Here is a 13,706-nt window from a genome sequence, read left to right as displayed (position 1 = left end):
TGATGAATGCAGTCTTGGCTTTATAAGCATGCACACACATTCTTTTGGAGAAAATAGATAGATAATGCCAGAGGCCTGTAGCCTCGAGCTGTTTCTACCACAGCTGGCATTCTTCCCTGAACAGGATTCAGATGTGGGGATAAAGCAACTTCTGGCAATGCTCCTCAGTAATTAAAAAAAGAGGAAAGAATTGACTTATCTATTTAAAAAAAATCCACCTTCCAGACCAAGCAGTTAGTGCAATTTTGCCCACATTTCCAAATTACACCAAAGGAGGCTCACATGACTCCCTCACTAATGGGGTTCAGATGACAAGTTAGACCCTGCTATTTTGGAGGGCATTTGAGATGGTGGGAAATAAACTGTTCCTTTTTATATCCTCATTCAGCCCTGTGATTTCTTCTCTCTTAATATAGTTTGGTTGTTATATTGTAGTTAAGAGGCCTTGCAACATCAACTTGGATGGAAGGTGGAATCTTTTTTTTAAATAGATAAGTCAATTGTTCCCTTTATTTAATTACTAAGGAGCATTGCCAGAAGGTGCCAAACTAGGGTAGTAAAGTTCCTCAGCTAGTAGATGGTGCAGCGTGAGAGGGGGATGCAACCTTGATTTATCACAAAAAAAATAAATTCAACTTTAATTTAAAACCTTCAACTTTGCCACCAATGACTGACTTATTGTATTTTTCCCTGTATAAGACTAGGTTCCCCCTCCCTAAAAAAAAAAAAAACAATGTCCAAAATTTGGGGGCATCTTATACATGGATAGATCTCCCCCCATTTTCTTAAATTGGAGTCCCCCATCTTATACATGGGGGCGTCTTATAGACGGTAAAAATAAAATACAGTAATTGTAGCATTTTCCCATTCTCTGTTTTTCTGAAGCCTCAGTGCTAATATGGAAGGGATGGGAGCACAGTATCAGTAGCTACCACTGGAAAGTCAGTTCCAAGAGCACCAGATTCCTGGAGATGATGTAGGATTTTGTGTGGACTGTAGAAACAGCATCATGAGCCATATGGGGAGACCCATGAAGGACCTGGAAAGAACACTGAATCTTCATATTTTACACCTGTTCATTGCACCAGTAGCTGAAATTCAGTGTGGATCCATAGCACTATTTGTCAGTTTCCATGTGTGTTTTGTGGTTAGCCCTGTTGGGCATTGATATGCTGCCAAATACTGTGAATTGCTCAAAATGCCTATGGCATGAATTCAAACTGTGGGCCAACATTAATCCAGCTAGCTGACTGCTCACCTGTTCTCCTGTAACCTTGGCATGTATTGTGTTGGATGAACAATTCACCAAATCTGGATCCAATCTTCAAATGCTGGCAAAATATATCCCCCCAACCCCCAATAAAAGAAAATTTGAGGAGTGTATTGCTGAGAACATCAAATTTATTTAAATGCAGAAGCAGGAAATTAGCCAGTGAATTGGTGTTAAAGGTTTAGCGAAGGAGGCATGGGAAACTGCAGAAAACTTTAATTGTTTGCATCTCTATTCACTATGGAATATTTAATTATGTAGTTACATATTTATTACAGTAGTTCAATTTTATAACTCATCCTTCCTTCCCAAAGGGGGCCTAGGGTGGCTCACAACAGTAAATTTACATTAAAGTGTTTTAAAACAATACTATAACATATTTCAGTCAACAGTTAAAATCAGCTTTATAAGAACTTCATAAAACTCTTTGGCCTGGAATCAGGATTAACAATATATCTTTACATGCTTGCTGAATTCCCTTGGGAGGGAATTCCATAGCCAGGATGCTGCCACTGAGAATGCCCTGTTTTAGGTCCTATGAGTAGAATCTCTTCCACAGCTTACAAATTTCAGGAGGTCTCAATGTATTGATGAAAATGCCAAGTACTTGTTTCCCAAGTCATGTAAGGTTATCTGCTGTTAGTACTGATGTTTTGAATTGGTCCCAGTTACTCACAAATAGCCAGTGGTGTGGCTTTAGGAAATGAGATAATAAGATACTCTCCTGTTACACTATAAAAGGTAAAGGTAAAGGACCCCGGACGATTAAGTCCAGTCAAAGGCGACTATGGAGTGCAGCGCTCATTTCACTTTTCAGGCCAAGGGAGCTTTCCACAGCTTTCCAGGTCATGTGGCCAGCATGACCACACTGCTTCTGGCGCAACGGGACACTGTGATGGAAACCAGAACACATGGAAACGCCATTTACCTTCCCACTACAGTGCTATCTATTTATCTACTGGCACTGGTGTGCTTTCGAACTGCTAGGTTGGGAGAAACAATGGGAGCTCACCGTTGTGCGGATTCAAACAACCAACTTTCTGATCAGCAAGCCCAAGGGGCTCAGTGGTTCAGACCACAGCAACACCTGCTCCCTGTTACACCATAAATTATTCTGGCAGTGGTATTCTATATCATTGGTAACTTTTAGACTGTCTTCAAGGATAGCCCCATGTAAAAGGCACTGCAGTCATCTATCCAGGAGATTATTAGATCGTGGATCACTGAAAATAAGCTCTCATTCAAGGAATTGCTGTAGCTGGTGAACCAACCAGAGCTGTTCAGTACTTAACATCTGAAACACTGTTATGAGGAATAATGTCTGAAGGTTTAATTGAAAAGAAATGGATTCAGGAGTGAGCAAGGAAATCGTCGTTTTCCTGTTCCAGGTGAACTGTTGTTGTTGTTGAACTGTTGTTGTTGTTGTTGTTGTTGTTGTTGAACTGTTGTTGTTGTTGTTGTTGTTGTTGTTGTTGTTGTTGTTGTTGTTGTTGTTGTTGTTGTTCAGTCGTGTCCGACTCTTCGTGAACTGTAGAAAGTGTTATTCAAGTTTAATGTTTAATAGTTATGTTTTGTAACGTACAGATGGAGTGGTTAAGCTGTGACCCTCCAGGTATAGTTGGACTCCGTACTATCACCATTCCTGATCACTGACTGTGTTGGCTGGGGCTAAGGGGAGTTGGGATATCTGAAGAAGGCTGGATCTGGGGTTTAGCCATGTCTGATACAGGAGACCAAACCTTAATGTAAGTATTAGCATGCTTTCTTCCAACTCTCTGATTTTATGAACCCCTCACCCCCTTTCAAATCTCTGAGAATGTAGCTGGTAAAGAAAAGGAAACAGAGGCCAAGCAGAGTTTCAAAAATATAGGGAAAGAAGAGGGGAGCTCCTAAAGATCAATTTGGGAACTGCTGCTATTTGAGATTCATAAATGCTCTTGAGTTAGGAGTGAGTAGCCAGGATGGGGCTTGTAATCCAAAGCATCTGAAGGGAACCATTGATCTTCAACTGGTTGGAGAGGGACTCACTACTAGCTTGCGGTCTGATCCGGGATGGGTTGTGATAGCACCAGTCAGACATACAAATATGTGGTTCAAAAAATTAAAGTATGGGTTAAAACTAGATCCTGGTTTTCAAAACCTTGAAGACTAGTGTTCTAAGTCTCACTTTGGAGACACATGCAAACCTCCACACCCATTCCTGTGTGGAATGTAATCATTATTTTACTATTTTAGATTACCATTTTCAATAGTACTCCCCCCCCCCCCAATCTCTCTTTCTGTACTGAATTCCAGGCCTCTTGCATCTACTGTATCTCTTTAGCATAGTGGTGTAAGCGTGAATGACAGACTAATAATCTCACCCCCGCTCTTGTTGGGCCCAGTAGCAGGTGTCCCAATACTTTCACTGAATGCCACCTCCCCCCCCAAAAAAAAATTATCAACAATCTTCCTTCAACAATGATTTATTATTGGCATAATTTGCCTTGGTACAATGAGCCAGCGAACATATTTCTGCACCCGGGTGACAGCCAGTTGATGGCTCTCCAGGCTCCTGTTTTATTTAGTGTTGAACCTCTTATGATTTGGTTACATTTCTTCCCCCCTCCCGCTTCTCCCTCTGCCCCCCACCTCCCATCCTCCCCACCCAACCTTTTCTCATTTTGTTTTGTTTTGTATGAGTGTGTGTTTCGCATAACCCTGGGCCGGCTGACAGCGCTTGTAAAAACCAGAAGTCGATCTTGCCGTGGCTTTTCACCATTAATCAAGCTGCCTGGAATTGGAAAGTAACACTGACAGGCTTTTATCTTGGAGAGAAGGAGGGTGGCAGATGTATTTTATGGTGGATGAGCCTTCACAGCTTCTATTAGGCTGGGACTTCAGTGGTACAAGGTGGTGGTTTGAAAGAAAGGTGGGGGGGGGAGGCAGAGAGAGAGAGAGAAGGGAAGAAGGGACGTGGAGGTTTGGAAAGGGGGACGTGTGGTGGGGGAGACCAGCCGGGAGAAGCAGGGAGAGGCCTATAGATAAATAGATCCGTCAGTCAGGCGATGTGAAGGTCTCTAGGCGGCCAGCCATTGTAGGTGACAGAAAAGGCAATCAAAGACAAAACAAATCAAAAGGTACATCTTATCAGCAGCAGGCCAGCTGGACTTCCACAGCACTCACAGGCCCTGCGGAGGGCAGGAGAAATTAATCGTGCTGTCGAGGCCAGAGAAATTGTCGCCGCTGAAGGTCCAAGTTCAGGCAAGCAGAGGTGGCCAACGTTAAAGGAGAAAGAGAAGTGGGGGTGGTGTTGGTGGTGGGTGTTGTGGGGGGAGAGGAAAGAGAGAGAAAGCGAGCGGTGCTGTCCCACCAGCTCCCTCCTTCCTCTCCCACCCCACTCCCGGCCGCCTCGCTCTCCTGACAAGTGCATTCATCGTGAGATGATAGCTGGGCACCTATGATTGGTACCTTTAATAATATAGCCCTCGCTCAGCTGTCACCCTGAAAGAACAATTTTTCCTCCCGCTTTCCTCGATGCAAAGATACATTCATAATGAGAAGTGTGACAGAAAGTGGGAGCGCAGGGAGCCAGGGAAAGTTTGGAAGAGCATTAATCAAAAAGTGAAGCCGGGGGTGATGGCGGCTGCCGGGAGCGACAGTGCCATCAATATGGGGTTTGTGGATGGTGTGCGGACCTTTGGGTTGAAACTTCCTGTTACGTTTGAGCCACCTCAAAGTGAGGATGCTCTCACAGCGAGGGAGGAGTGACTTTCTCCTTCCTTCCATCCATCCATCCGTCCATCCCACAGAAACATCAACTTTGGAAACTTCATTTTTCTTCTTTGCCGAGAGGCTGTGATCAGTGCCATACTCAGTGAGCTAAAGTTTATGCTTTCATCTCATTGTAAAATCACAGAAACTCAATGTGTACCACTGGACTATGAGCATACTCTAACCCTTACAGCTATCCTTTTCTCTAGTTTCCTGTTTTATGGGGGCAAGGAGTGTCCTGCAGGAAAGGTGCCTTCTATCCCCAGAGTCTCCATTTTCTTAATCCAGAGCTTTCCAAACTTTTCACGTTGGTGATGCACTTTTTAGACATGCATCATTTCGCGACGGAGTAATTCAGTTTTACTAGCAAACTGAAGGTTAAACTAACCCCTTTCCAGCCCCAAGAGGAGTGTGGGGAGTGTTCGTGCAACACACCGACACACTGCAGCCGACACACTAACATGTCGTGACACACAGTTTGGAAAGTTCTGTCTTAATCCCTTCTTGCTTCATCCCTTCCATAAATGTTGCTTCAGAAGTTATGGGCCAACTTGTAAGGTAACCCTTTGTCAATTAGGAATGAGTGCAATGAAGAAGAGTAGAATAAGAGTTTGGATTTGATATCCCACTTTATCACTACCCAGAGGAGTCTCAAAGCGGCTAACATTCTCCTTTCCCTTCCTCCCCCACAACAAACACTCTGTGAGGTGAGTGGGGCTGAGGGACTTCAGAGAAGTGTGACTAGCCCAAGGTCACCCAGCAGCTGCATGTGGAGGAGCAGGGAATCAAACCCAGTTCACCAGATTACGAGTCTACCGCTCTTAACCACTATACCACACTGGTTCTCATAGGCAAGAGTACCGGTACTTCATCCTCGCAGTGACATTATGACAAATGCAGAATGTGCAGTGTTATTCATACTGTTGGGGTCTGCCTCAAATATTGCCATTATATTTTCCTCGCTCTGTTAAATTGAACCAGAATCCACGTTTGGGTCCTAGTGATTTAAATGGCAGAGTTAAGCACATTCTTAGCTGCCTCCCAAAGAAATACATGGAGCTTAGAGCACAATCTTTGCATGTTTATATGTGTTTGTGTTTATAGTCGGACATGGGACTTACTCCCATATAAATGTGCATAAGATTACGGTTTAACTTTGCTTGGTTCATGTACTTGACATTTCTTCTACAGTGCTACTGTCTCTGTTACGGATCCAGTGAAATAGCCTCTAAATCTTATACTACAATAAAATGGTTAATTTTTAAATTGCCACAGAATTATGATTTTTGCCACAACAGACTAAAACTGTTCCTTTTCTGGAACAGACCAAGAGTGACATTGTCCTTTTCCATGTTGCCATATATATTATTTTATAGATTAGTGCTGAACTAAGAGGTTGTATTGTGTCATCTGAAACATCAGCCTGTGTTTTTTTTGTCAGCTGATGTATCCAGAATTACATTAATGTATTTAGAATTTTCTGCTGCCTTCATTCCACTCTTGAAGTACTGAGATATTGTGGAGATATTTACATGCAATATCAGTGATAGGAAGATCACATTCCTGCAGCCTCAGATTACTATGGAGAGAATGACATATGTCCACATGACTAGTATGCTTTGTGGATGTAATGTTTGCTATTCAAATTATTATCTACAAAGAGCTCAAGGCTGATTCACATAATGTTAAGCAGGAACGAGTAAAGCTGCTTTCATATATTAATGCTTAAGAGAGTGAGCAAGCTTGGTCTATAGCTTGGTTCTACCATGTCAGAGCATTTTCTGATCAGCTGCAGCTCAGTAGTAGAGCAAGTCTCCAGTCCTGAAGCCCTGGAGAATTGTTTCCAGTCATTGCAGCAGATCTTCCAAGCATTGCTATTTTCCAGGGACGTCCCTGATTTAGAGAAGCTGTTCCGGTTTCTGATTTCATCCCAGAATGTCCCACTTTTCCTTAGGACAGGGGTCAGCAAACTTTTTCAGCAGGGGGCCGGGTCCACTGTCCCTCAGACCTTGTGGGGGACCGGATTATATTTTGGGAAGAAAAAAAATGAACGAATTCCTATGCCCCACAAATAACCCAGAGATGCATTTTAAATAAAAGCACACATTCTACTCATGTAAAAACACGTAGATTCCCAACCGTCCACGGGCAGGATTGAGAAGGCGATTGGACCGCATCCAGCCCCTGAGCCTTAGTTTGCCTACCCATGCCTTAGGATGTCCCTATTTTTATTGGAAAAATGTTGCAGGGTATGGAGTTATTCAACCCCTGAGCCGTCTGAAGGCAATCTTGCATAGGGAAGTTTTTTTTAAATGTTTAATGTTTTATTATGTTTTTATATATGTTGGAAGCTGCCCAGAGTGGCTGGGGCAACCCAATGAGATATGTGGGGCATAAATAGTAAAATTATCATTATGGAATGGGACGTCTCTGTTTTCATGTGAGAAATGTTGGAGGGTATGGTCCACATATAGAATATCTGTCTCTTGTTTTATAATAACTAATTAAGAATAAAGGAAGGCGGAGGGGAGAGTCGCACCCCCTCAAAAAATGCACCCAGGGCCATGCCCCACCACATGCTACTCCACTGTGCACAATGGAACTTCTTCCTCACCTGCCCCCTCCAACCTCTAGATGGCTTCAAAACCAGCTCCCCCCCCCCCCACAAACTGTGTTCTTAAAAGCCATGGGCCTCAAACTTAGGGGATTCTTCACTGGTGAGATCTGTACTGGTAGACAAGTTATCTTGAAATAAAGTTTGCTCACCACTACTGATTTCCCTGAGTGGGCAGCTCTAGAAGACAATTGGACCACTGCCCATTCACTGGAGGCAACGGTTGAGCTCAAGTGGACTTGACAGTGCTCTGAGCAGGGCACACAGTACATGCTCCACAATCCTTTGCAATGTGCAGGAACTTTGTAGCTGATGAGAAGGTATAAAAAGTAATTGCTGAAGGCTGAAATTTTTGAAAACCACTGCTTAAAAATTGAACACAAGACTGATAATGTGCTTTGCCCTCCCTCCATTCCCCACCCAAACATCTTTGCAATATAAGAGCAGATAAATAAATAAATACACAGCCAAGATACCTAAATGGACATGTTTGCAGGACCTTTTCATCTTCCGGTCGCTACCCTATAATACTTTCTCAAAAGAAAAGCAGGGAAATGTGGTGTCAGAATCCGCTAGTAGTTGCTGTTTCTTGGATAGCTTTCCACAAGTATCTTCCTAGCACCAGCAACTTTCCATCTGTAAAATGGAAACAAGTGTGTGTGTGTGTGTGTGTGTGTGTGAAATGATGAACAAGATAAGGAAATGTTATTGCTTCAGCCTCAGGCCGAAAATCCAATTAAACAATGATGTTCTCAGTCCCTGGCTTCTGGTGTTCACGTCCCCAGTTTTCCTAACAGACTTGGAGTTTATGCTGTGGGTAATGACAAATCATCCATCACCCTCATAAGCTGACACTGAGAGGGCCCTGGCAACATCAGAATCTGGTGTTATTTCAGTATGTAACACAGGTTTGCATTTTTAAAGGCTGAAAATTAAGTAGGGCTGATATGGTCTACATTTGGCTGCCCCGTGCTGTTACTGTGGCATGACTAAAGGTGATAAAAGAGGGTGCTGATCTCCAAAGCAGTAAAACTATTGCTGGTTACCTGCCACTTCATTGTATGCACCCGAGTTAAATGTTTACATACAAACTGCCAATCCTGTTCCAATAAGCCTCTTTCTGCCTTGAAACATCCGAATCCAATTAGTCCAGTAGAGGGGGCTGGATGCCATAGTCCTTTGCCCCAATCCAAGGAAGTGACACGTGTGAGTAACGAAAGGACGTACAGGACAAAGTTTGCTTTCTGATTTTTCCACAAATCCTACTGCTGAAGAAACAAGCTGATCCATTTAAACAGCTACTAGTCTCTTCAGCAGGAGTAGGAATAACAGAAGCAAACACAGGAAAACACACAGCTCCAGTTTAATGCAGCGTTCTTTCTCCACTTGTTGCACACTTGTTGTGTGGATCCCAGCTTATATTAGGGATTGATACAAAACGCCTCAGCTTTCCGACCCCTTTCCTCTTCCAAGTGCCCTCTCCCAAGGAGAAACCAGTATAGTCTTCCTTTTAAAATCAAATTTATTACTTTAAAAAAGTAACAAAAAACCTTTTGAGAGCCAGTGTGGTGTAGTGGTTAAGAGCGGTAGACTCGTAATCTGGGGAACCGGGTTCGCGTCTCCGCTCCTCCCCATGCAGCTGCTGGGTGACCTTGGGCTAGTCACACTTCGTTGAAGTCTCTCAGCCCCACTCACCGCACAGAGTGTTTGTTGTGGGGGAGGAAGGGAAAGGAGAATGTTAGCCGCTTTGAGACTCCTTCAGGTAGTGATAAAGCGGGATAGCAAATCCAAACTCTTCTTCTTCTTTTAGCATTATGGCATCACAATAAAGGAGGCTGCATAGGACAGTTTGGTACAGCATTTAAAAAATAGGATTTAAAAAAATAACCAAACTTTTGTGTGTGTGTGTGTGTGTCTGCATATGCACACACCTATAACGTGGGTGGCACTGTGGTCTAAACCAGAGCCTCTTGGGCTTGTTGATCAGTAGGTTGGTGGTTCAAATCCACGTGAGGGGGTGAGCTCCTGTTGCTCTGTCCCACCTTCTGCCAACCTAGTAGTCTGAAAGCACACCAGTGCAAGTCGATAAATAGGTACCACTGTGGAGGGAAGGTAAATGGTGTTTCAGTGCGCTCTGGCACTCGTCACTGTCCTCCATGCACCAGTAGCAGTTTACTCATGCTGGCCACATGACTGGGAAAGCTGTTTGTGGACAAACAGAGGCTCCCTCAGCCTGAAGTGAGATGAGCGTCGCACACCAGTCACCTTTGACTGGACTTAACCGTCCAGGCGTCCTTTACCTTTTCACCTTACCTTACTGCACCAAAAAAGCAAGGCACAAATTGAGCAAGTAAAATAAAATCCTACCTGGGTGCAGTAGAATGCATTTGACCATGGTGGCCAGTGTTCATTGGGATTGATAGGGCAGAAGGCAGAGAGTCCAACAAGGTGGAGCCACAGCAGAGCCAACTAGTGCAAGCATTGCCACCATCTTCCTCCCTACTGAGCTATTATGAGGACAGCTCTGGGACTAAGGAAGAGGATGCTGGGAGCCAGTGCCACTCCCTAGACTGGATGAGAAGGCAGGCAGGAGTGGGCTGGCTGAAGGCAGACCAAGGTTGGTGCCCCATTTGCCCAAATGAACCAGCCTCCACTGTGTTTAGATGATTATTATCCAAACATCCAGCTTTACACACCTAAACTCCACTATACACAATAGGTGTGGATTCCAAAAGTGCCTCCAAGTGACCAGAAAGGCACTTCTGCTTGTATTTGAATTTCTGCCAGTAACATGTCCCAGTCTGTGCCAATCATCTGTGTTTGGTTTTTTGTGTGTGTCTATGTGCTAGGAGTCTGCAAGAGGAAGTGTTCTTTGCTCACAGAGGTTGGGATCCAAACCAGTGTGTGAATACTGCCTAAAAGATAAACCTGTCACAAAATTTTTTGTCCCTGTTATGCTTAAATGCAGGATCAGATTTGGATAGCAGAGCCGAATTTTGAACTATTTAATTTATTGTATTAATATCTAATTTTGCAAATCTTTTATGGCAACCTGCACTTTTGTTGCAGCTTCTCTCTCTCTTGGTAAGGCTGAAACACTTCTGTATTTTTAACCTTTGGAAGAATGAGAGTGACCTGAAGTGCCTCGAAAAGCTTTTACATTAACAAAAACATCAAGCATGGGGAGAATGCAATTTCAGCACTTCATATTGATATGGATGCAATCATCCTTCAAGCTGCTTTGCCAGTGCACACTGTGCCATTTGCATAGGGGGCACGTACACTGGATTTATGTGTAGTCACTTCCTTAGGGCCGTATCCCAGTAATGACGAGACCCACAACCTGAAGGGAAATCACCACTGCTGAGCTTATAATATTCAACTGGTTCCTGCAGCTCCCACCCACCCCGGGTTTAATATTAGAACTATTTTTCACACTGAAACTGAAATAGTACAAAATATGGGCCTGCTGTAATTGTTGCTAGATTATGTGTCAGCCTGATAAGATGTAACAAATATTTTCCTACCCTGCAGGGCCCGTTTCTCTGTGGTTAATGGATGGAGAAACTTCTCATAGTCTGCAGGCAATCGGTCGTAAAAACTTCGCTCTGAAGATTAATGCAATAAGTGCAGCACTTCTGGAAAATGGGCAGAGCTGAATTAAAATAATGCAGTTATTTTTTCCAGATTTAATAAGAAACCTTAAGCAACCGAGATGGGATTTCCCCCTCTGCTAGATCATCGTGTCCTCCATATATAAGAACACTCTTATTTCGATTATTGATTTTAAAGGAGAATTACAGCTATAGTGTGTGGTGCTGTTATTCTTTCAATTGAACTGTTTATCAGTTATATGATGGCCATTTTCATGGGCAAAGCTTTGACACCAGTAATTCTGATGGGAATCGCTTAATAGACCAGATAAACATTCAGGTACAATTTAGCATTCAATGGTTGTTGTTGTTTTAATCCTTTATATTACAGCTTGGTTGGTTTTCCTGGATTTTTTTTAAAAAATACCTGCTGTTAATGGAGCATGGTGCCGGTCTCTTTGCAAACTGTTCCACAATATAATAAAATGTATGGGGTGGAATCAAACAGAGGCTAAATTTAATGCCACCATCTAGCCATTGTGCTGCCTTCCCAAAGCTGGCTAAGTGAAGTGCTGGGCTTTGGGAAGGAGGCGTGAGTAGGGTTGCCACATGTCCAGGATTTCTCAGACATTTCCGGAATACTGCAGTTGGCAGCAGTGTGGGTGGAAATAGGAAAAATGTCTGGGAAAATCTGGACATATGGCAGCCCATGTCGGCAGTGCTGTTTTTGCCGATTTCCCATAAAAATAGATCAAAAACTGCTAATTTTGCTCAACAACTTTTCTGTCCGAATTTTCAGTTTGAAATATGGCAACCCTAGGTGTGAGACTCTGGCAGGGTCCTGGATCCCTCACATCTCCTTCCCAAAGCCCAGTGCCTCCCTACCTGCCTTTGGGAAAGCAGCACAAGAGCTGCAGGGAGGGGAAGGGTGTTGTCAAATGTTTCTGAGGGCTGCCGAGAAAGGCTTTGAGGGCTGCATGGTATACAAATTTAATTACTACTGCTGCTGCTGCTAATGCTGGACAGCCCTCCTCTAGCACAATAATCTCTGCTTGCACAATGGAACTTCCCTCCTCTCTCCTCACGAGGGTCAGAGGGAGATCCCAGGTGCTCATTGTACATGTTTGCAGGTTTTGTATTTAACAACTTAGCTACACAAGAACACAAATGCTTGTTTGTTTCCAGGCCAGTTCAAGGTACTTACCTTTAAAGCCCCAAATGGCTCAGGCCCAGATCTTCTAAAATAATCTCTCCTATGATTGCATTTATATAATTGTTTTGATTTTTACGTTGTGTAGATAGATAACATTTTTGTTGTATTTTGTAAACCACCTTGTTTTCTGATGAGTGGTATATATATATATACATTATAGAATCATAGAGTTGGAAGAGACCACAAGGGCCATCCAGTCCAACCCCCTGCCAAGCAGGAAACACCACCAAAGCATTCCTGACAGATGGCTGTCAAGCCTCCGCTTAAAGACCTCCAAAAAAGGAGACTCCACCACACTCCTTGGTAGCAAATTCCACTGCCGAACAGCTCTCACTGTCAGGAAGTTCTTCCTAATGTTTAGGTGGAATCTTCTTTCTTGTAGTTTGAATCCATTGCCCCGTGTCCGCTTCTCTGGAGCAGCAGAAAACAACCTTTCACCCTCCTCTAGATGACATCCTTTTATATATTTGAACATGGCTATCATATCACCCCTTAAATACACAAAGAACAAAGACCACTCTACCTGCTCACTAAGATCCGGTTATGAATTTCAAATACGTTACTTGTGTGTGGCTGTTACGCATGGTCCAACAAGCAAATGAAATCAGATGCATAAATGACTCACACGTTTGACTGATGCAGGAAACTTACATGACCTTTTTTTTCTTAAGAAAAATTAATCCTTATCATTTTATGGGGAAGGAGCAGGTGATGGTAAAGTCCCTCTCTTTGTACTGTACTTAGATATACAAGTGACCTGTGCAATGCATGTACATTTTGTTTTAGGACACATGAAAAGTACTTTGCTCTGAGAATCTCCATGTACCATGAATAATTATGGTGAATCAGTTCAACTTCTCAGGCATGGGCATTCTTTTTAAAAAGCAGTAAAATAGATTACAATAGCACCAGAAGCAGAACATAAGAGTTGTTCAGAGCAAACAGACTTCAATACACTGTAGCATTTTTGGTGAGGGAAATCCAGAGTTTGTTTTTGATTTTTTTAACTGCAGTTTATTTTCACTATCATTCATAACAAATTTGATCTGCTGCCATTTAGCTTTAGCTGCACGAGGAAGGATCAGAGACAGATGACTTGATCATAAGAAACTATTAGAGCTATATGACAAATGAAAGGAGAACAGCCAATGGTGATTGCCCTCTGCCTGTAGGAAATCCATCAGCAGAATGAGGCAATTTTTAGCAATTGCCGTCAAAATCCTACCCCCCCCCCCTTATATCTGCTCCCGAGAGTCCCTCAAC

The sequence above is a fragment of the Lacerta agilis genome, chromosome 2 (assembly GCF_009819535.1).
Source record: "Lacerta agilis isolate rLacAgi1 chromosome 2, rLacAgi1.pri, whole genome shotgun sequence".
NCBI lineage: Eukaryota > Metazoa > Chordata > Lepidosauria > Squamata > Lacertidae > Lacerta > Lacerta agilis.
Note: the sequence above shows the minus strand (reverse complement) of the source record.